The sequence below is a fragment of the Saimiri boliviensis genome, chromosome 2 (genome assembly GCF_048565385.1).
Source record: "Saimiri boliviensis isolate mSaiBol1 chromosome 2, mSaiBol1.pri, whole genome shotgun sequence".
Classification (NCBI taxonomy): Eukaryota; Metazoa; Chordata; class Mammalia; order Primates; family Cebidae; genus Saimiri; species Saimiri boliviensis.
The window spans coordinates 36481317-36502276 of NC_133450.1; the positions used below are offsets into that span (position 1 = coordinate 36481317).

Here is a 20960-nt window from a genome sequence, read left to right on the forward strand (position 1 = left end):
ACTCTGGGTAAGAGGGAAAAGCAGAAAGTATTGTGATTTGGTCAAACAAATTATCAATCCTGCTATAAATTTTAAGTATAAAAGGATAAGGTAAAAAATACAGAAGGATAAGATTCCTTTAAGATGCCTACAAAAATTATAAAACTTATTTTCATTAAGTATGTACTGATTACCCTTATGCAAATCATTATTGTGAAAAACATTTGCAGGTCATTTATATAGTCGATGAATCACCTGGATCAGTGGTTTGTATCTGAGGTTCATGACCTAATTTCCATGAATCTCTGCATATTGTATGAACGGTATGTGTGTTTCAGGGGAAGGACCTAGATGACTATCAGTCACAAAACAACCTGTTTAATACTATAATTTTTTTTTTTTTTTTTTTTGAGACAGAGTTTCGCTCTTGTTACCCAGGCTGGAGTGCAATGGCACGATCTCGGCTCACCGCAACCTCCGTCTCCTGGGTTCAGGCAATTCTCCTGCCTCAGCCTCCTGAGTAGCTGGGATTACAGGCATGCACTACCATGCCCAGCTAATTTTTTGTATTTTTGGTAGAGATGGGGTTTCACCATGTTGACCAGGATGGTCTCGATCTCTTGACCTCGTGATCCACCCGCCTCGGCCTCCCAAAGTGCTGGGATTACAGGCTTGAGCCACCATGCCCGGCCTACTATAATTTTTTGTTTAATATTAGATAGTTAAATTTGCATGTCCAGTATACATAAACTGGAGTTTATACAGTTTTCAATGTGAGACAATGTGATTTCTAATACTAAGAAAGAAGAACCACTGTTTAACGCATAACTTATTTTCTTCCAGATCTTTCTGGTCCACAAATATTTGAGTGTCTAGTACTTCAGAGCATAAATGAACATCAAATGATAGTCACAGCCCTCAATTACAGATTGAGTTACAAAAAATAATAATGCATACTTTTCTAAAATTTTAAGAACTAAAATAATTGCCAATAGGAGGGTACTGAACGTTCCTAGAGGAAGGAAGAGTTAGGTGGACAAGCTGAATTTTAAATGAAATGATGAACAGTCTCATGGAAAAAGGTCTATTTACATCAGTGGTTTTCAAATTGTAGGATGTGACCCATTTGTGTGCCATAAGATGGCTCTAGTGAATCTCAACCAACTTCAAACAAAACAAAACAAAACAAAACAAAATAGAACAGCTTTATCTTGATGGAAACTCAGAAGAAACAACTTTCTGAAGCTTTACTTATATTTCAAACATAAAACAAAAATTAGTATCTAAATACGGATACTCTTTTAAGTACAACCAAGACCCAGCAGAGCACCTAGTTCACTACATTCGTAGGAAGCAGTCAATCATGTTAAATGAATGGAGTCTTAAAGGCACTTCTAAAACACACAAGCAAAATACAGAATGCCTACTTCTGACAACAAAACAATGTATTTTAAGTAACATTCTCAAATCTTTTCTGTGACAATGTAAAACTCTCAAAATATAAAATTATATTTTGACACAAAATTCTCAATTTTTGTGTCAAGTTTCTCATAATATTGTGAAGCCAAGGAATTATATCAAAAAAGCATAATTCAAGACACCTATAAACATATAATTAAAATTTCTAATATATGAACTTATTAGCTATACTACAAACTGTAAAAAACCTGACTCTCCTTAATTATTTCACATCTGTTGGTTTGTGACAAAGCACTGTGCACTCTTGAAACAAAGAGTGAATAAGTGAGTTTTTAAGTATGTGTCAGACATTGTGCTGGGTGCTTTCCATATCTTAATTTTTTCAATCATCTTTCAAGGTGGTTACATGTCTTAGGTGAGAAAAATGAGGCCTGGCCTAGAATTACAGCATAAATACCCCAAAGCTCCTTCTACTACATGACTACAATTACTGTCATTTCTCCTACTGATTTTTTGCCTTAAAATATTGGTATGAGGCTGGGCATGGCGGCTCACTCCTGTAATCCCCGTACTTTGGGAGGCTGAGGCGGTCAGATCACCTAAGGTCAGGAGTTCAAGACCAGCCAGCCAACATGGTGAAAACTTGTCTCCACAAAAATACAAAAATCAGCTGGGCATGATGGCAGGTGCCCATAATCCCAGCTACTCGAGAGGCTGAGGCAGGAGAATCACTTGAACCCAGAAGGCTGAGGTTGCAGTGAGCCACGATTGTGCCATTACACTCCTGCCCAGGAAACAGAGTGAAACTCTGTTTCAAAAAAAAAAAAAGTTGGTAAGCAGGCCAGGCATAGTGGCTTATGCCTATAATTTCAGCACGTTGGGAGGCCAAGGTAGGAGGATCACTCGAGTCAAGGAGTTTGAGACCAGCCTGGGCAACACAGTGAGACCCCATCTGTATTTCAAAAAAATAAAATACAAACGTTGGTATGTAAACTAAGACCAGAGGTCAAATCAGGCACATTTTATTTTTGTAAGTTTTATTGGAAAACAGTCATGCTCGTTTGTTTGGCTACCTCTGCACTCTAACAACAGAACTGAGTACTTGCAACAGAGATAATACGGCCTACAAAAACTACAGAACTAAAATATTTACAGAAAGTTGTCAAACTCGCCTTAAAGGAGCAAAAAACGCCAAGAATCTTAGAGGCCTAAAAACTTCAACGTTTAGGGTATTTAAGACTATTAACTGAAGAAGAAACCATAAAATTGTATGAGACAGAAAGCCAAATTGTTTCAATTTTCACGTTATATTATGATTAGCCCAAATTTATACTAAAAAGCTTGAGTTAGGAAGTTACTGTTTCATAATTAAACTGTTATCTGGCGGGATTCAGTGATACACCAGGAATCCCAATGACTTGGGAGGCTGAAGAAGGAGAGTCACTTGAGCCTAGGAGTTCGAGGCTATGGTGAGTTATGATCACACCACTGTACTCCAGTCTGGGTGACAGGGCAAGATCCCATCTCTAAATAAAATAAAAATGAACTGTCTTCTGTAGCTTGAACTGATGAAGGAAAAAATCTCATAATTTAAAATACATTTAATGAGAATGTGTCATGCATCCACACTTCTTATGAAGGAACATACTCAGTTCAAAACAAAATGGCGCATGGCTTTTTCTTACTAGCATTTTATTTTTCACTTCGCACTTTTTGATTTAATGTATTTATTGAGTCAGGTGTGGTGGCATACATCTATAGTGCCAGTTAGTGAGGCGGCTAAGGCAGGAGGATCACTTCTGCCCAGGAGTTCAAGTCCACCCTAGGTAACACAAGTGAGATCTTACCTATTTAAAAAAAAAAAAAAAAAAAAAAAAAAAAAAAAAAATACTGAAATGATTCTACTCTGTACTCTAACTAAGCTGAACATTTATGTGATTAACCAAGAGTCTATATTTGATTTTCTGGTATGAAGAAGGAGTTTGCTTTTATTTTAAAACTTCCATGGTTTTCATTCTAAGTAAAAACCTCTAAATCATATCATTTTATCTTCATTCAAAATACAATTCATTATCCAGGTCCGTTTATTCATTCACTTGAGACAGAGGTCTTGCTCTGTCACCCAGGCCAGTCTTGAACTGAGCTCAAGCAATCCTCCTGCCTCAGCCTCCTGAGTAGCTGGGATTACAGGCATAAAACACCATGCCTAGCTTCTCCAAGTCCATTTGAACAACTTATCTAAACTACCAAACATGAAGAACGTTTGGTTACAGTGACACAAATAGTATTTTCTTTATTCAATTGGTAATTTAAAAAAAAAAATTTTTTTAGGGACCAGGTCTCACTGTGTTGCCCAGGCTGCAGTGCAGTGGCTATTCAAAGGTGTGATCCTAGGGCACTGCAGCCACCTGGGTTCAAGCATTTCTCTCATTTCAGCCTCCTGAGTAGCTGGAACTACATACAGTATGCACCACCACACCTGGCTCTCATTTAGTAATTTTAAATAAGAGTCCTTCAATAACAAACTGTAGAATAAATCAAGAAAATTTAAATCCTCCTAAGACCTAAAACGCTTGAGCCCAGGAGTTCAAGACCAGCCTTGGCAACATGGCAAAGCCCTGTCTCTACTAAAAATACAAAAAATTAGCTGGCAATGGTGTCACCCATCTGGGGTCCCAGCTACTCAAGAGGCTGGGATGGGAGAATCACCTGAGCCCAGAAAGTTGAGGTTGCCATAAGCCGTGTTGCACCACTGCACTTTAGCCTGGGGACAAAATGAGACCCTATTTAAAAAAAAAAAAAAAAAAAGTAAACCAGATAAAGACGCTACTTCTCATCTTTCCTATTCGACATTCTCAGTGGAAGTCCTAGCCAAGCCAATATGATAAGTTAGGGAAAAGAAATAAAAGGCATACAGACTAGAAAGAAAAGTTTTAACATGACTGTCTACTTAACAAATTCCCAAAAAAATTATTAAAAAAAGAAAAACTCCTACAGCTAATAAATGAGTTTAGCAAAAGGTTAGGATAAGTTAATATACAAAAATTAATTTCTATATACTATCAGTGATCAATTGGAATCTGATTTTTTGAAATTACCATTTACAATAGGACCAAAAAATTACTTAGGTATAGACTTAATAAAGTATTTGTAAGATGTGCATATTGAAAACTACAACACTCACCTAAGTGGACAGAAATAGCATGTTCACAGAGCAGAAGACTCAAATTGTTAAGAGTCAATTAACTTCAGGTTGATATCTAAGTTAAACACGATCTCAATCAAAATCCCAACAGACACTTTGGAGGCCAAGGCGAGCAGATCACTTGAGGTCGGGAGTTCAAGACCACCAGCCTGACCAACATGGTGAAACCCCATATTGAAATAAAATAAAATAAAATAAAAAATCCCAACAGAATATATGAATTATCAACAAGCTATTTCGATATATTTCTAAATATTATAAGAATATTTAGAAAGATATTCTAAATATTTCTAAAGATATCCTGAAGAAAGGCAAAGAAACTAAAAATAGCCATAACAATTTTGAAAAATAATACAGTTGGAAGAGTCACATTACCTGATGTGAAGACTTATTTTAAAGCTATAGTAGTCCAGGCACAGTAGCTAACATCTATAATCCTAGCACTTTGGGAGGCTGAGGTGGGAGGATTTCTTGTGCTCTGAGGCTCGAAACCAGCTTGAGCAACATAGGGAGATCCTATCTCTACAAAAAATTTTAAAAATTGGCCTGATGTGGCGGCATGCACCTATAGTACCAGCCACTGGGGAGAGTGGGAGGATGGCTTGAGCCGGTGATGCTGAGGCTGCAGTGAGCCATATTCACACCACTGTACTCCAGCCTGTGTGACACAGTGAGACCCTGTCTTAAGTTTTTTTTTTTTTTTTTTAATAATACAGCCTGGGCAACATAGCAAGACCTCATCTCTACAAATAATGTTAAAGATTAGTCAGGTGTGGTGGTGCCTATGGTCCCAGATACTTGGGAGGATTACTTGAACCTGGGAGGTCAAGGCTTTAGCAAGCAGAGATCGCACCACTGCATTCCAGCCTGAGTGACAGAGACCCTGTCTCTAAATAAAAAAAAATAAAAATAAAAAGGATAGACAAAATAGATCAACTGAACAGTCCATAAACAAACCCACACAAATGTAGTCAAACAGTTTTTAACAAAGAGACAAGGACAATTCAAATAAGAAAAAGATCACGTGATTTCAACAGATAGTCATAGAACAACTCGACAAAGAAATAAATCTCAAAGAAATAAATAAACCTCAACTTCTCTCATTTTATACAAAAATAAACTCAAAATGGAACATAGATCTAAAAATAAAATTAAAATATAAAACTTGGAAAACAAAATAGAACAATCTCTCTGACCCTGGGTTGAACAAAGAGTTCTTAGATAGAATATCCAAATTTTAAAAATAATTTGGTCTTTCTCAAAATTTAAAACTTCTATACTTCAAAAGTAATGAAGTATAGAAGTTATGAGGATGAAAAGGCAAGCCAGATTGGAAGAAAACCTTTGTAAATCACTTATCTGACAAAAGATAAAGGACTATAAAGAATTTTGGGGGCAGTGGCTCATGCCTATAATCCCAACACTTTGGGAGGCTGAGGCAAGACAATCACTTGAGCCCAGGAGTTATTTTTTTTTCTTTCTTTTTTTTTTTAATTGTTTTTCAGATTCAAGGCCTTTGAAGAGCCAGGAGTTCCGAGACCAGCCTGGGAAACATAGTGAGACCCCATGTCTAATAATAATAAACTCAGCAATTAGAAAATCCAATTTAAAAATGGGCAAAAGGGTCGAACACTTTACCAAAGATATACAGACAGCAAATAAGCACATGAAAAAATGCTCAACATCCTTAGTCCTGGGGGAAATGCAAAGAAAAATCACAGTGAGACGCTATTAGAATGGCTAAATCTAAAGACTGACCATACCAAGTGCTGATGAGAATGTAAAGCAACTGGACCTCTCATATATTGCTGGTGGAAATGCAAAGTGGTTCAGCCACTTCAAACACAGCTTCACCATTGTATTAGTTTCCTATGACAATGTAACGAATTGCCACAAATTTAGTGGTTTAAAATAACATATATAATTTTACAGTTCTATAGGTTAGAAGTCTGGCATATGCCTCCCTAGGCTAAAATTACTCGCAGGGTTGCTTTCTTTTCCAGAGGATCTAAAGAGTAATCCATTTCCTAGCCTCTTCCAGATTCTAGAGACCACTCACATTCCTTATTTTGTGGCCTGCTCGCCTCCATCTTCAAAGTCAGCAATCCTGCACCTCTCTGACCCTGCTTTCATTGTTATTTTTTTTTGACCCTGCTCTTTTGTCTCTTTCCAAGATTCTTGTGATACAGTGGGACCACCTGAATAATTCAAAATAATCCCCCTATTTTAAAGTTGTTCTGATTAGCAACCTTAATTCGCTTTGCCATGTAACCAAACCCAGTCATAGGTTCCAGCAATTAAGATATCTTTGAAAACCTTTATTAGGTCTACCACAGACAGGTCTTTCAATAAAATTAGGCTAAACCTGCCATATTCCATTTACAGGTACTTAAGAGAAACGAAGACTTAGGTTGACACAAAACCTAATTGCAAAGATTTACAGCAACTTTATTAAGTCACAAAAACCTGAAAACAACTCAAATGTCCTTCAACAGGTTAATGGATAGGTGATGGAACTAAGTGTTGCTTGGTAGTTACACTGAGTTTGAATTGTACAATGAAAATAGTTAATTTCATTTCATGTAAATTAGAGTTAATATTTCTCATCCATCAGATTAGCAAAAATGTTTAAATTTTACAATGCCAACTGTAGGCAAGGATGTGAAGCCACTGTAGCTCATACATTCAGGTAGGTATACATACATTCTAGGAAAGCCTCCACACATGTGCTCAAGAAAACATGCACAAAGATATTTATTAAACATTGTCTGAAATATTAGAAAACTGAAAACTCTTCAGTAGGGGAATGAATTTCGGTTAGTGGTTACTAAAAAAGAAAAGGGAAAAAATGCATGAGAGAAAGAATCAACCCTGCCCATTAAGTGATTTGGAGAAGACAACTTACTGGTTTATTTAACACTAAGACATCCTGAGAAGTGCACTGAACTTAGAATATGGAAACAAGCATTTTAGTATATGCATGTAGCTCCAAGTCTGCCACTTACTAGCAATCAGACTATGGATTACATAACTCCTGCAAGGCTCTCTTTTTCATAGAAGACGTTAGACTATATAACTACTAAGATTACTTCCAACTCAATGATCCTATGATTCAGTAAGAATATGATAAAAAATTATATTCTAGCAGTGGCTCATACCTGTAATCCCAGAACTTTGGGAGGCCAAGGTGGGTGGATCACCTGAGGTCAGGAGTTTGAGGCCAGCCTGGCCAACATGGCCAACCAAACCCTGTCTCCAATGAAAATACAAAAATGAGCAGGGTGTGGTGACCAGGGCCTGTAGTCCCAGCTACTCAGGAGGCTGAGGCAGGAGAATCGTTTGAACCCGGGAAGTGAAGACTGCGGTGAGCCCAAATCACACCACTGCAATCCAGCCTGGGCAACAGAGCAAGACTGTCTCACAAAGAGAAAAGAAAATTGTATTCTAAAGCACATATGTCAAGATACTATTTTTTCTAAACACCCTGAAATCAGAAAATATCAGAGAAATAGGGAATCTCAGTATTATATATAATTAATCAAATTTCTTGGAATGTCTGATAAAATTTTATTTAAATCTTTTTCATAACATAGCCCTCAGGAGATCCTGAGAACATGTGCCCCTGTGATGAGATTTTTAATCAAGATTATAATTCTAGATCATATAAAAACTAAACCCACGGTACTGACTTGGGTCACCCTCAGGTAGAACTTACACGTTCTCTCCCGTTTTAACATTCTAAAACAATTTAATCAATCCACCTTCACTTGTCGAGTTCAAGTCTGTCTAGCCAAAAATCGTTCAGAGACCTGGTAAAACTTAATGGATTTTTTTTTTTTTTTTTTTTTTTTTTTTTTGTGAGACAGAGTCTCGTTCTGTTGCCCAGGCTTGAGTGCAGTGGGGTGATCTCAGCTCACTGCAACCTCCATCTCCTGGGTTCAAGCAATTCTCCTGCCTCAGCCACTCGAGAGTAGCTGTAATTACAGGCCTATACCACCACAGCCAGCTAAATTTTTGGTATTTTTAGTAGAGATGGGGTTTTGCTATGTTGACCAGGCTGGTCTCGAACTCCGGACTTCATATAATCCGCCCGCATCGGCCTCCCAAAGTGCTGGGATTACAGGTGTCAGACACGGCGCCGAGCCAAATTTACTAGATTTATAAAGATAAAATAATGAATTGCTTTTTCTATTTTTGCCTTTTTCATCTATAAATCTCTTACATTATAATTTAATAGCTCACCCTGCTGCAAATCGAAAGCCTATAAAACCTATCCACAATACACTATGTCCACGGGGATCTAGTAAAAAAAAATCGGTAGTTCATAATTCAAGGAAGCTTATTTAATAACTTTCATTACCACCAATACTTCAAAGACACCAATAACCAACAGGTCATTTGTTCCTACTGCAGAATTTAACAGGTAATTAACCTCCTGTATAATCCAAAAGCATAATTAGTAAGCTATCATTAAAACATATTTTTAAAATCAGAAATATTCACACCTTTCCCTGTGTCAGTCAAATCAAAATTTCAAAATTTTTGTTCAACTGACTTTCCAAATCTAAATTCTTTCTACTGTAAACGAGTATGGAAACAAAACACACACTACATACTACATCTAAAAACTTCCTAGCCATCAGATTTCAATTTTAGCATAAACTGTCAAGAAAACCCTTTCGACCGAAACCTACATTCCAAACACATTACTGTATATCAATCAAGTAAACAGAAGGTGAGTTATTATTTTTTTTTAGAAGGTGAGTTATTATCTTTAGAAAGTTACATAATTTACTACAAAGATCGTTTAAACCAACCTTCATTAAACGTAGGTTACAATTTACAGGCTTCAAAGTTCAACTTGCAAACTTAAATTATCAGAAACCATTAACAATATTAGGCTTTTATTTAAAAGTGGTCACAAGGAAGCAGGAACTGTTTGCGTGTTTAAGAACGCAATGAGTAGCAGAATACCAGCAGCTGAGTCAGGCAGAGGGACGCTGACTACTTTCTGACTTCTAAAGGAAAGCGTTCCCTAGTCGATTTCCCCCACCCGGCCGGGAGAGTCCCGCCTGTAGCGACCTCGGGGCGGGGGCGCAGGGAGGGAAGACCACTGCCCGCCGCGCGCCCCGCACCTCCGGCCGGGCCGGCTGTGGCCCGCGCCGAGGTGCATGCTCGGCCAAGGAGAAGCGGGCACCGCGCAGGCAGCGTTGCTCCGAGGGACAAAGGGTGGGTTCACAGCCTCCACGGCCGCGGCTCCCGCGCCTGAAGAAGCCAGCCTGGCGGCCGGGGGTCCCCAGCCCGCCGGAGTTTGCGCGACGTGTGGGGGAGGGGGAGCCCGGCAGCCCCTCCCCCGCCGCGCTCCCGGAGACCTGTTGATTAAGATCGCCACAGCCCAGCCGCCGCCAATCCGCCTCTTACCTCCGCGCCCCGGCTCCGCGAGCCTCCCGCCCCGGACGCTCTTAAGCACTGCAGAAGCGACAGCCCTCCGGCGGCCCTTAAAATACCGGATAAAGAATCCAGAAACTCCCGACTCCTCACCTCAGAATCCTTAGTCCCCACCCCACAGCCAGCCTCCGCCGTCGCCGCCGCAGCCGCCAGCAACTCCACCTCTAGACCGCGCGAGACCGGCCCCTGCGGCCGCCGCGAGACCGCGCACGCGCCCCCGGGACTCTGGCTCAGCGGGCACGCGGGTCCCAGTCCCACCCCGCCCGTGAGAGGCTGTAGCGGCTCGCCCAATCCCTAGCCCGTGCGGAGAGAGCGCCCGTTCATTGGTCGTCTCCTCAGCTCCCGCCGGGTGCGCGCACTCGCGCGCCTCCAAGTCTAAAACGCGAACTGCTCGGGGCTGGCTGGCCCTGTGGAGCAGCTTCGGGGTTTGGCGGGCGGACTCTGTGGTGCGGAGACGCTGAAGCTTCCCTGGAGCTGTACAGCCCTTGGCTCTTCTGCCTCTGGATGACGGTTTCTGAAGAAAATACGATTCCTCTTGAAGGTATTCCTCGTGTCCTGTCATGTTAGTCACACAATCTAACATTTGTTAAAAAAAAAAAAAAAAAAAAAATGACGTAAACACCTGGTTGTGTGCAGTGTCCCGCAGAAGACTCCGGAAAGCCAGCAGCTGCACTGACTTCTGAAAACCAGAAAGCAAGGATGGCAAGGGCTGGAGCTATCTCCCAGAGGTCTGCTGAAGAGACAGAGAGTTTCGCAGGCCAGCCCATGCCCGGGGCACGGCTGGCGCCCTCGGGACCCGAATGTGCCCCCCTTGAAACGGGCAGGACTCAGGCGGGTTCAGGAGGAAGTCAGAACAGATTGGAGGACGTTCTAAGGAGAAATACCAGCAGATGTGTCTTGACACTTGCAATAAAGCCCTCGGTTGGTCTCTGCCTTGATAGTCCCTTCCTAGGAACCCCATCCCGCCTTTGAACACTTGCAAGGTTTGTTAATGGACCTCTCCTTCTATGAGGCCAAAGTCTGCCTCTGACTCCAGCCCAGGGGCACAGCCCTCCCTCAAAGCCTGCGGATATGCTCTTTCTCACGATTTTCCTCATTTTGCCCCACCGTGTTTTTCCACCTTGCAATCTCCCCAGATCCTGACTTTCAAGTTATTTCACATTCTTCCCCATTAGGCTCTTCTGGACAGCCTGTAGGTTGTTAGTGTCCCTCCTTAGGGACACAGTGATGCCCTGAACGAAGCAAACCATTGCTCCTGGTGGTGAAGATCTTCGGGACGCCTACCCTTCCCAGATTTGTTATCCTTCTCAAATCTGATCAGCATTCTGTCCAAGTGTTTAGTAAGAAAGGGCCGAGGACAGAACTCTGCTACATGCCTCTAAAGACCTTAATGCTCCTGCCTTCAAAAATTTCTCAGTAGGCTTTGAGTACAGATGGACGGCACAACCAAAATGTCTTCTTGGCCCGTATTCCTCCACAAAGATGCCGTGAGAACTGGTGAAATGCCCAACTGAAATCCAGATAAAGTCTATCTCCAGGATTCCTAGAAACCATTAGCCATACCCCAAAAGAAAAAAACGGTTAGTGTGTATGACTTACTTTGTTTTCTAAGTTCTTTTGTTTGTTTGTTTTTGTTTGAGATGGAGTTTTACTTTTGTCACCCAGGCTCACTGCAACGTCTGACTCCTGGGTTCAAGTGATTCTCCTGCCTCAGCCTCCCGAATAACTTGGATTACAAGTGCCCACCACCACACTCAGCTAGTTTTTGTATTGTTAGTAGAGACAGGGTTTCACCACATTGGACAAGCCAGTCTTGTAACTCCTGATCTCAGGTGATCCACCCTTTTCAGCCTCCCAAAGTGCTAGGATTACAGGCATGAGCCACCATGCCCAGCCTCTTAAGTTCTTAAATATATAACATAAATAATAATTCACGAAGCTTCCTTCAGTAAATTCTTCTTTCTCTAGCTTATAATTTCCCATTTTTGGCACTATTGACATTTGGGCTGGATAATTCTTGTGGGGACTGTCCTGTGCATCATAGGATGTTTAGGAGCATCCCCAGCCTCTACGTACTAGGTGCCAGTAGCACCACCCTCCCCAATGTGACAATCAAAAATGTCATTACTGAAGGTCATGGGGAGAGATGGGCAAAATCACCTCCAAGGTAAGGACTGCAGATCTAGCTGTTCAAAGAAAGGACCTCTTTGGAAAGATAGTATATCTTTATCTAACTTCCAGTCTCTTAGCCCCAGGCGGTTTTGCAAAGCAACAAGAAAACACACACACACAAAGCCTCCACCCAAATGAACACTCCAAGTAACTAGCCTTGATTCTTCAGCTGCTTAGATTCCTGTTTTTTTTTTTTTTTTTTGAGATGGAGTTTCGCTCTTGTTACCCAGGCTGGAGTGCAATGGCGTGATCTCGGCTCACCGCAACCTCCGCCTCCTGGGCTCAGGCAATTCTCCTGCCTCAGCCTCCTAAGTAGCTGGGATTACAGGCACGCGCCACCATGCCCAGCTAGTTTTTTGTATTTTTAGTAGAGACGGGGTTTCACCATGTTGACCAGGATGGTCTCGATCTCTTGACCTCGTGATCCACCCGCCTCGGCCTCCCAAAGTGCTGGGATTACAGGCTTGAGCCACCGCACCTGGCCTAGATTCCTGTTATAGGACCCTACCCTAATAAAATGATTATTAATATGAGTGTGAGATAACAGAGCAGCTACTGAAAATATGTGAAAATTCCTTTATAAAGGGCTATGGCAATTCAGAAGGGCATTTTTTCAGGAAAAGATGTGCTATAAAAATGTTAGTTATGGTCTGGCATGGTGGCTTACACCTGTAATCCCAGCATTTTGGGAGGCCAAGGTGTGTGGATCCCTTGAGCACAGGAGTTCAAGACCAGCCTTTGCAACATGGCAAAAAGCCATCTCTACAAAAGATACAAAATTAGCTGGGCATGATGGTGTGTTCCTGTAGTCCCACTACTTGGGAGGCTTAGGCAGGAGGATCATCTAAGCCTAGGGTGTCGAAGCTGCAGTGAGCTGAGATCACACCACTGCACTCCAGCCTGGGCAATAGAGTGAGACCCTGTCTCAAAAAAAAAGTTATTATTTTACCTCCTACAGATATTTTCATTTTAAAAGAAGGCAGATCCTACAGCAAATAACAAATCTATTCTCTAGTGGGTCAGGTGCAGTGACTCATGCCTGTGATCCCAACACTTTGGGAGGCCAAGGCTGTAGGATTGCTTGAGCCCAAGAATTGAAACCAGCCTGGGCAACATAGGGAGAACCCAACTCTACAAAAAAAATTTGGAAATTTGCTGGGTGTGGTGGTGCACACTTGTAGTACTAGCTTCTTGGGAGGCTGAAATAGGAGGATCCCTTGAGCCCAGGAGGTCTAGTGAGCTGTGATTATGCCACTGCTCTCCAGGCTGGATAACAGAGGAAGACCGTGTCTCAAAAAAAAAAAAAAAAAAAGAAAGAAAAAAAATCTATTTTTCTGGTCAATTGAGTCAATCCAAGAATCTCCAAGTCATACAAATTACTGGCATATATGTAAAAAGTGAAGAGTAGCTGAAAGAGGGAATGGTATAGAAATTGGCGCCATGGTGAGTAGATTTGAATTTTAGCTTTGCTGCTAACTAGTTCTGTGATTTAGATGTGTGACAAACTTCCTGGGTCTAAATTTTCTGATCTGTAATATAAAGGAGTTAACTACTTTTTCCCCCTAGTTTTAGGATTCTGGTATCCTCTGCATATAGAGTCTAACATAGATAGGAGAGGAGGTTAAGAGAAGATAATATTCATCCCAAAATAGAATGAAATGAGTAATCTGTGGTTTAAACCCCCTGTCGGAAGGGCTGTTCATCCTTGTCAGGAGGCAGTTCACCTGCTGAGTCACTCTAACAAATTTGTAACTAAATATTATGGGTGAGTAGTGAAAGCCTAACTGTAAAACCAGGTGTAAGGTAGATAGTTACCATAGTAAATACCCTCCCTTCTTCTTCATCTTGTCATCTGCTTAACCCATTGTTTATCAATATCCCTGATTACATGTTTATGTAATAAGATGCCATGCTATTTTATTTCATTAAAAGTTTTGGGAAGCCAGGCATGGCGATATGTGTCTATAGGCCCAGCTAATAAGGGGGCTAAACTGGGAGGATCTTTTGAGCCCAGGAGTTCAAGTCCAACCTGGGAAACACAGCAAAACCCCCTTCTCTAAAAATTAAAAAAAAAAAAAAAAAAAAAGTTTGGAGGGAAATATATTCATGTTGCACTTCAGCGACTTGTAAAAAGATCTGAAATTTTGGTTTTCAATATTCATTATTCCCTATTATATATGAAATCTAGCCTTAACTAAGGCTATTATATCTCCTCTTTGTACTAGTGAAACCCAGGTATTCACTAGTATAGTTTTTATAACCTGGCTTTCACTAGTGCATAAGTGAATTAGCACTTAGAATTTTCGGCCAGGCATGGTGGCTCACACCTGTAATCCTAGCACTTTGGGAGGCCGAGGTGGCTGGATCACCTGAGGTCAGGAGTTCAAGACCAGCCTGGCCATCATGGTGAAACCCCATCTTAAAAAAAAAAGAATTAGAATTTTCATAGATGAATTATTAGCCTAATCACTTATAACTGTATGAACCAGATGATCAGAGAAATGTATAATAAAAGCAAAATACTCACTGACTCAGATAAAAGAGAAGTTGTGAAACAAAAATCACCTACTAATACCAGTACTAGTAAATAAATATCTTTTTTTTTTTTTTTTTGAGACAGAGTCTCGCTCAGTCGCCCAGGCTGGAGTGCAGTGGTGCTCACTGCAACCTCTGCCTCCCAGGTTCAAGTGATTCTCCTGCCTCAGCATCTCAGTAGCTGGGATTACAGGCACCTGCCACCACACCTGGCTAATATTTTTTGAATTTTTAGTAGAGACGGGCCATGTTCGAGACTACCATCTTGACCAGACTAGTCTCAAACCCCTGACCTCAAATGATTTCACCCGCCTCGGCCTCCCAAAGTGTTAGGATTACCAGCATGAGCCACCATACCTGGCCAAATATCTAAAATAAAAAAATTTTAAAAAGCAAACCAACAGACCATGAACTTTTCTAATTTAATTGGGTTTGTTATCATTTTTATTTTGATGTTTTATAACAGAATTTAAACTTCCATAAATCTAGCTAAATATAGTATATCCCTAAGCTAAGAACATTATACAGTTGTTATGGAATGGAAGGTCCCACTATCTGCATCAGTGTAATTCAGTACACGTCAGTATTATTCAACTTAATTGACTTTAACAAATGATTACTTATTTAATGGGCTGAACATTATACTGTAGGCACTGAAATTTGTGTGACAGTCCTTATCCTGGAGGAACAGTAGGAAAAAGGACACGATAAGAAATAAAATACAAGGAACAGCATGGTGAATTAAAGTAAGTGCTCTAGACTCAAAGAAAGAAAAGGTCTTATACCAGGACAAGCTTTACTATGTAGTAAAGGGTGGGAAGAGTGAATAAACTGCTCTGAAAGTACTCATAATAATAGGAAAATCAAGATCTTATACATGGCTTTAAAAATCTAGGCATGAGTTGCAGGGAGGAGTCGGGAGATGTTGGTCAAAGGATACAAAATTTCAGTTAGGAGGAATAAGTTCAAGAGATCTATTTGTGCAACATGGTGATTTTATCATTGATAACAATGTATAGTATACTTTAGTATACTTAAGAGACTAGATTTTAAATGTTCTTACCACAAAACAAATGGTATGGGAGGTCATGTTAATTAGCTTGATTTAGCCATTCCACAGTGTAAAATATTTATTTTAAAATACTATGTTTATGTCATAAATATACCTATTTTTATCAATTTAATTTAAAAATTTTAAAAAGATACACATAAAACTTTTTCTAAACGTGAATGACTGAGTGAAATAAACATAGAAAAGAAGCATAAGCTTAATACGGAAACAAGAGTCAACAAAAGCCTCAGGGTAAGATATTCAATATTTAGAATGTCAGTCATTTATCACTCTTTTATTTGTACCCATTAGGGTGGTCCTGTGCCAGTCTGGAGATGTGTCAAGAAATAAAACAGAGTTCATAAGAAATTTTATTTCCAAGAGAGGAGGTAGGTAAATTTAAGACTTGGAAAATTTTCTAATGAAGTAAAGATCAAGACCAAATGTCAAGAAAGAGGAAATGAAGTTTGTTCTCCTTGAAAAGGGATATAAAATTACCTGTATTTTTTCCCCACCAAGCTTCCAATCACACTTCTGTTTTGTGTGAAAAATTTCAGTGCTACTTTAATTAATATTTACATGTAAATACCTGTCACTGGATCTAGGTGGTATCTGGCCTGAACTATTTTTTTTTTTTTTTTTTTGAGATGGAGTTTTACTCTTGTCGCCCAGGCTGAAATGCAGTAACGTGATCTCAGCTCACTGCAAACTCTGCCTCCTGGGTTCAAGCAATTCTCCTGTCTCAGCCTCCTGAGTAGCTAGGATTACAGGTGTATGCCACCACACTCAGCAAATTTTTTGTATTTTAGTAGAGGTGGGATTTCACCATGTTGGCCAGGGTGGTCTCAAACTCCTGACCTCAGATGATCCACCTGTCTTGGCCTCCCAAAGTGCTGAGATTACCGGCATGAGCCACTACATCTGCCTGAACTTTAAAGAGTGGAACGCTAATGCCTCTTCTCCTATTATCTCTTGAACTCATTCCACTTGACATGTAGTCACTGATTTCAGCCACTTTGTTAAATGCAAAAGTCAGTTTTCACTCATCTTATGTGACCGGTCTGCAGTATCTGATGGAGCTGATAATTTTCTCCATTTGCTTCTCTGGGCTCCTGAAACACCATTCTTATTTCCCCTCCCATCTCACTGGAACTTCCTCCTTAGAATCCTTTGCTAGTTCTTATTTATCTCCTTGTATGCTAACATTTGGAGTGTCCCAGAGCTCTAAAATGGAATATTTTACTTCTCTCTCTGCCTGGGTTTAAATCTAGCTCTATTACTTGCTAGCTGTCTGATTAGAAGAATGCCACTTAATTTCTCTGAAATTTACTTCCTTATTCATAAAATGAGTATAATAAAAGCAGCTACCTCCTACAGTGCTTGTGAAGACAAAGTGAATTTATATATGAAAGTGCTTAGAACAGTGCTGGACACAGTATGAATTAACTTTTTGTCTTTATTTTTATCATGTGTTCTTTGTTACTCCCTACGTTCTTTCATCTGGTCTCACGGCTTCAAATTCCATCTATATACTGTTCATTCCAAATTTATCTTTAGACTGAACTTCTGCCCTAAATTCCAGAATCCTGCATTTAACTATCAGCTGAAATCTTCATTTAAATTTCTGAGTATTGTACATTTTACATGGCAGAACTATTGATTTTAACCCAGTTTCCAGTTATTCAGGTGTTCTTTCACATGGTACTTTCAACCCATCAGGAAATCCTGTTTATCTATCTTCACTTCTCCCCATCCTCATTGCTAACATCCTACTCTAAACCATCATCATCTTTTGCTCGGATTATTGCTCTAGCCTTCTTCCCACCTGTCTGAGACAGACTGTGGGACGTCAGCCAGAGGAAGGGAGTTTCAGATGGAAATTACAGTTCAGACATAGGAAGTAATGCTAACTAGCAACTTGTAAAAACTGTCAGTAGCAGCAGAGATCTGAGACTGCAAATTTGTTTCTCATGGAAAAGCCCTACCTTCTCATGTGATAGACTATGGCAGAATTGGAATAGGTATTTGATCTTTCACCAGGTTTTTAAAAATGTGTTGGGAGGCCAAGGTGGGTGGATTGCTTGAAATCAGGAATTTATGGCCAGCTTGGGCAATATGGTAAAACATGGTAAAAGCTCCATCTCTACTAAAAATACAAAAATTAGCCAGGCGTGGTGGTACACGCCTGTAGTTCCAGTGACTCTGGAGGCTGAGGCAGGAGAATCGCTTGAACCTGAGAGGTAGAGGTTGTAGTAAGCTGAGATTGCATCACTGTACCCCAGCCTGAGTGACAGAGTAAGACTCTCTTTCCAAAAGAATAAAATTGCGTTGGTGGAATGGGGGACATGGGAACAGCACAGTAGAACCCTTTAGGGCTCTCAGAGAAAACAGATACTATTTTCTTTTTTTTTTTCTATTTTCCAGAATAATTTTTAGGAGAATTTTTTAAAACCATATTTGGAAATATAAATGGTTTTAAATCAAGTAAATGTGAACAATGTGTAGCTTGTGTCAGGATGTGACTAACCAAGTACTTAGACTGAAAGCTTTCAGGCCTCTGGCCTCTGGGTAACACTTCAAGCAAATGCAGGAAGGCAGAAGAGCTAACAAGTCTCCCAACCCGTGTTATCTAAGCCCAGGGCACTGGAGAACTCAGAACAATTTGGCAACAGGCATAAAAATGCACTGTTTTTTTTTTTTCCTTTTAAGTTTAGACTGGATATAGGCTGTGAATATACTTAGGATCTTGGTAAAATGTGAGAATTCACTTTAATAAAGAAAATGGAGTGATTTCAAAGGGTGCCCAGCACTTTAGTCAGTATTTCATAAAACATTTGGAAGTTCTCATCTAAAATATACACAGAAGGACAAGTTCTTTTTTCTAATAGTAGAATTAGAGATAAATGTGATTTTGTAATCCAAAATTACCTGCAAATGTGATTTCTCCCATGCTGCAGCTCAGGAAGCCAGAAGCAGCTTAGCTGGGTGGCTCTGGTTCAGGGTGTCTCCTGAGGTTACAAGCAGGGTGTTGGCTGGGACTGCAGTCACCTGAAGGCATGACTAGGACTAAAGGATCTGCTTCTAGAAGTCTCACTCAAATGTCTGTTAGCTAGAGGTCTCTCTCTGTTCCTTGTCATTTGGCTTTGTTCCTTGTCGTAAGAGTTGGTCTTTGTTCTTTCTCATAAGGAACAGCTGGTTTCCCCAAGGGCAAATAATCTAAGGATGTGACAGCTGGCTTAAGAGAGAGCAGCAGGCCAGGCGTGGTGGCGCATGCCTGTAATCCCAGCTACTTGGGAGGCTGAGGCAGGAGAATCACTTGGACCTGGTAGGCAGAGGTTGCAATGAGCCAAGATCGCACCATTGCACTCTAGCACTGGCAACAGGAGCGAAACTCCGTCTCACAGGAAAAAAAAAGAAAGAGAGAGAGCAACAAAAACAGAAACCATAGGGCTGTTTTATGACCTAATCTCCAAAAACCACACATCACCACTGCCACCTTATTGGCTACAAGCAAGTTGCTAAATCCCATCTTCACCCAAAGGAAGGGAAATAGGCTCCATCCCTTGAAGGGAGGAGAATAAAGCATTAGTAGACATATTTTTAAAACCAGCAGATAATCTAATATATGATAAGTACTATAGACACACATTATCATGTTAATTTTTTTTTTTTTAAGACACAGTCTCACTCTGTCACCCAGGCTGGAATACAGTGGCATGATCTGGACTCACTGCAACCTCTGCCTCCCAGGTTCAAGTGATTCTTCTACCCCAGCCTTCCTACCTGGGATTATAGGTGCCCACCACCATGCCCAGTTAACTTTTTTGTATATTTAGTAGAGACAGGGTTTCACCATGTTGGCCAGGTTGGTTTCCAACTCTGACCTCAAGTGATCCATCCACCTCGGCCTCCCAAAGTGGCATGAACCACTGAGTTCGACTTATTGAGGTATAATTTGTATGCAAAAAAAGGCACCTATCTTAAAGTATTTAGTTGGATAAATGTACACTCTAATGTAACTACTGCTGCAATCAGGAGATAGAATGTTTCCATCAAGCCAGACCTAGTGGCTCAGGCCTGTAATCCCTGCACTTTGAGAGGCTGAGGTGAGAAAATCACTAGAGGCCAGGAGATTGAGACCAGTCTGGGCAACATAGCAAGACCCTGTCTCTACAAAAAAATTTTAAAAATTAGCTGCATATGGTGGTGTATGCCTGTAGTTCAAGCTACTTTGCAGGCTGAAGTGGGAGGATCACTTGAGCCCAGGAATATGAGGTTACAGTGCTACTAAACTTCAGAAAAAGACCCTGTCTCTAAAAAAAAAAAAAAAAAAAAAAATTTCCATCACCTCAAAAAGTTTCCTCGAACTACTTTGCAGTCAGTATCCTCCTGGTTACCCCCAACCCCAGGCAACCACTAATCTGATTTGTCTTTATAGTTTTGTCTCCTAAATCTTCATATAAATAGAATTATATAGCATTACCCAACATATTTATAAGGTTCACCCACATGTTGTTGCATCTACAATAGCCCATCCACCTTCCATCTGCAGGGGATAACTTCCAAGACCCCTTGTGGATGCCTGAAACCTTGGATGGTGAAATCCTGTATACACTGTTTTTTTCAATCTGATCATCGAGAAGGCTACTGACTAAGGAACAGGTAACTTATACAGCCTGGATAGCTGCAAGGGGATGGTTCCTGTTCCAGGTGGGATGGTGTGAGATTTCATCATGCTACTCAGAATCACATGTAATTTAAAACCTATGAATTATTTATTTCTGGAACTATTTAATATTTTTTGACCACAGGTAACAAACTGTGGAAAGCAAGACTGTGGATAAGGGGGGACTTTTGTATTCCATAGTTAAGTTTCTTTTTGTTGCTAAGTAGTATCACTGTTATGACCATAACACAGTTTAATCATTCACCTGTTGATAGGCTTTTGGGTGTTTCGTTTTTTGCTATTATGAACAAAACTATGACTATTTGTATATGCGTCTTATTTTGAATATCTGTCTTATTTTAAATATATGTGAACATGTTTTTAGTTTTTTAAAAATACCTAGGAATATAATTGTTTGATCGTATGTCTTTTTTTTTTTTTTTGAGAGAGAGAGAGTCTTGCTCTGTCACCCAGGCTGCAGCACA

The 20960-nt window shown here is 40.3% G+C and overlaps 1 protein-coding gene and 1 long non-coding RNA gene across 9 annotated transcripts in view; one reads left to right on the forward strand and one right to left on the reverse strand.

The window, feature by feature from the left end:
- PALS1 (protein associated with LIN7 1, MAGUK p55 family member) overlaps positions 1–10250 on the reverse strand; it is a 101459-nt gene extending 91209 nt beyond the window's left edge. For 4 of the 8 annotated variants that reach the window (XM_003924449.4, XM_003924448.4, XM_074393092.1 and 1 more), the window contains exon 1: positions 10025–10138. The gene's annotated coding sequence lies outside the window, so the exon portion shown is untranslated. The other 4 variants (XM_010335183.3, XM_074393099.1, XM_074393091.1 and 1 more) reach the window with 2 other exon arrangements.
- Positions 10251–11408: 1158 nt separating this feature from the next.
- Positions 11409–20403, forward strand: LOC141582597 (uncharacterized). Its single transcript, XR_012515472.1, has 3 exons — positions 11409–11631; positions 16122–16198; positions 20362–20403. It is a non-coding gene; the product is annotated as an uncharacterized LOC141582597 (long non-coding RNA).
- The last annotated feature ends 557 nt before the right edge of the window (positions 20404–20960 follow it).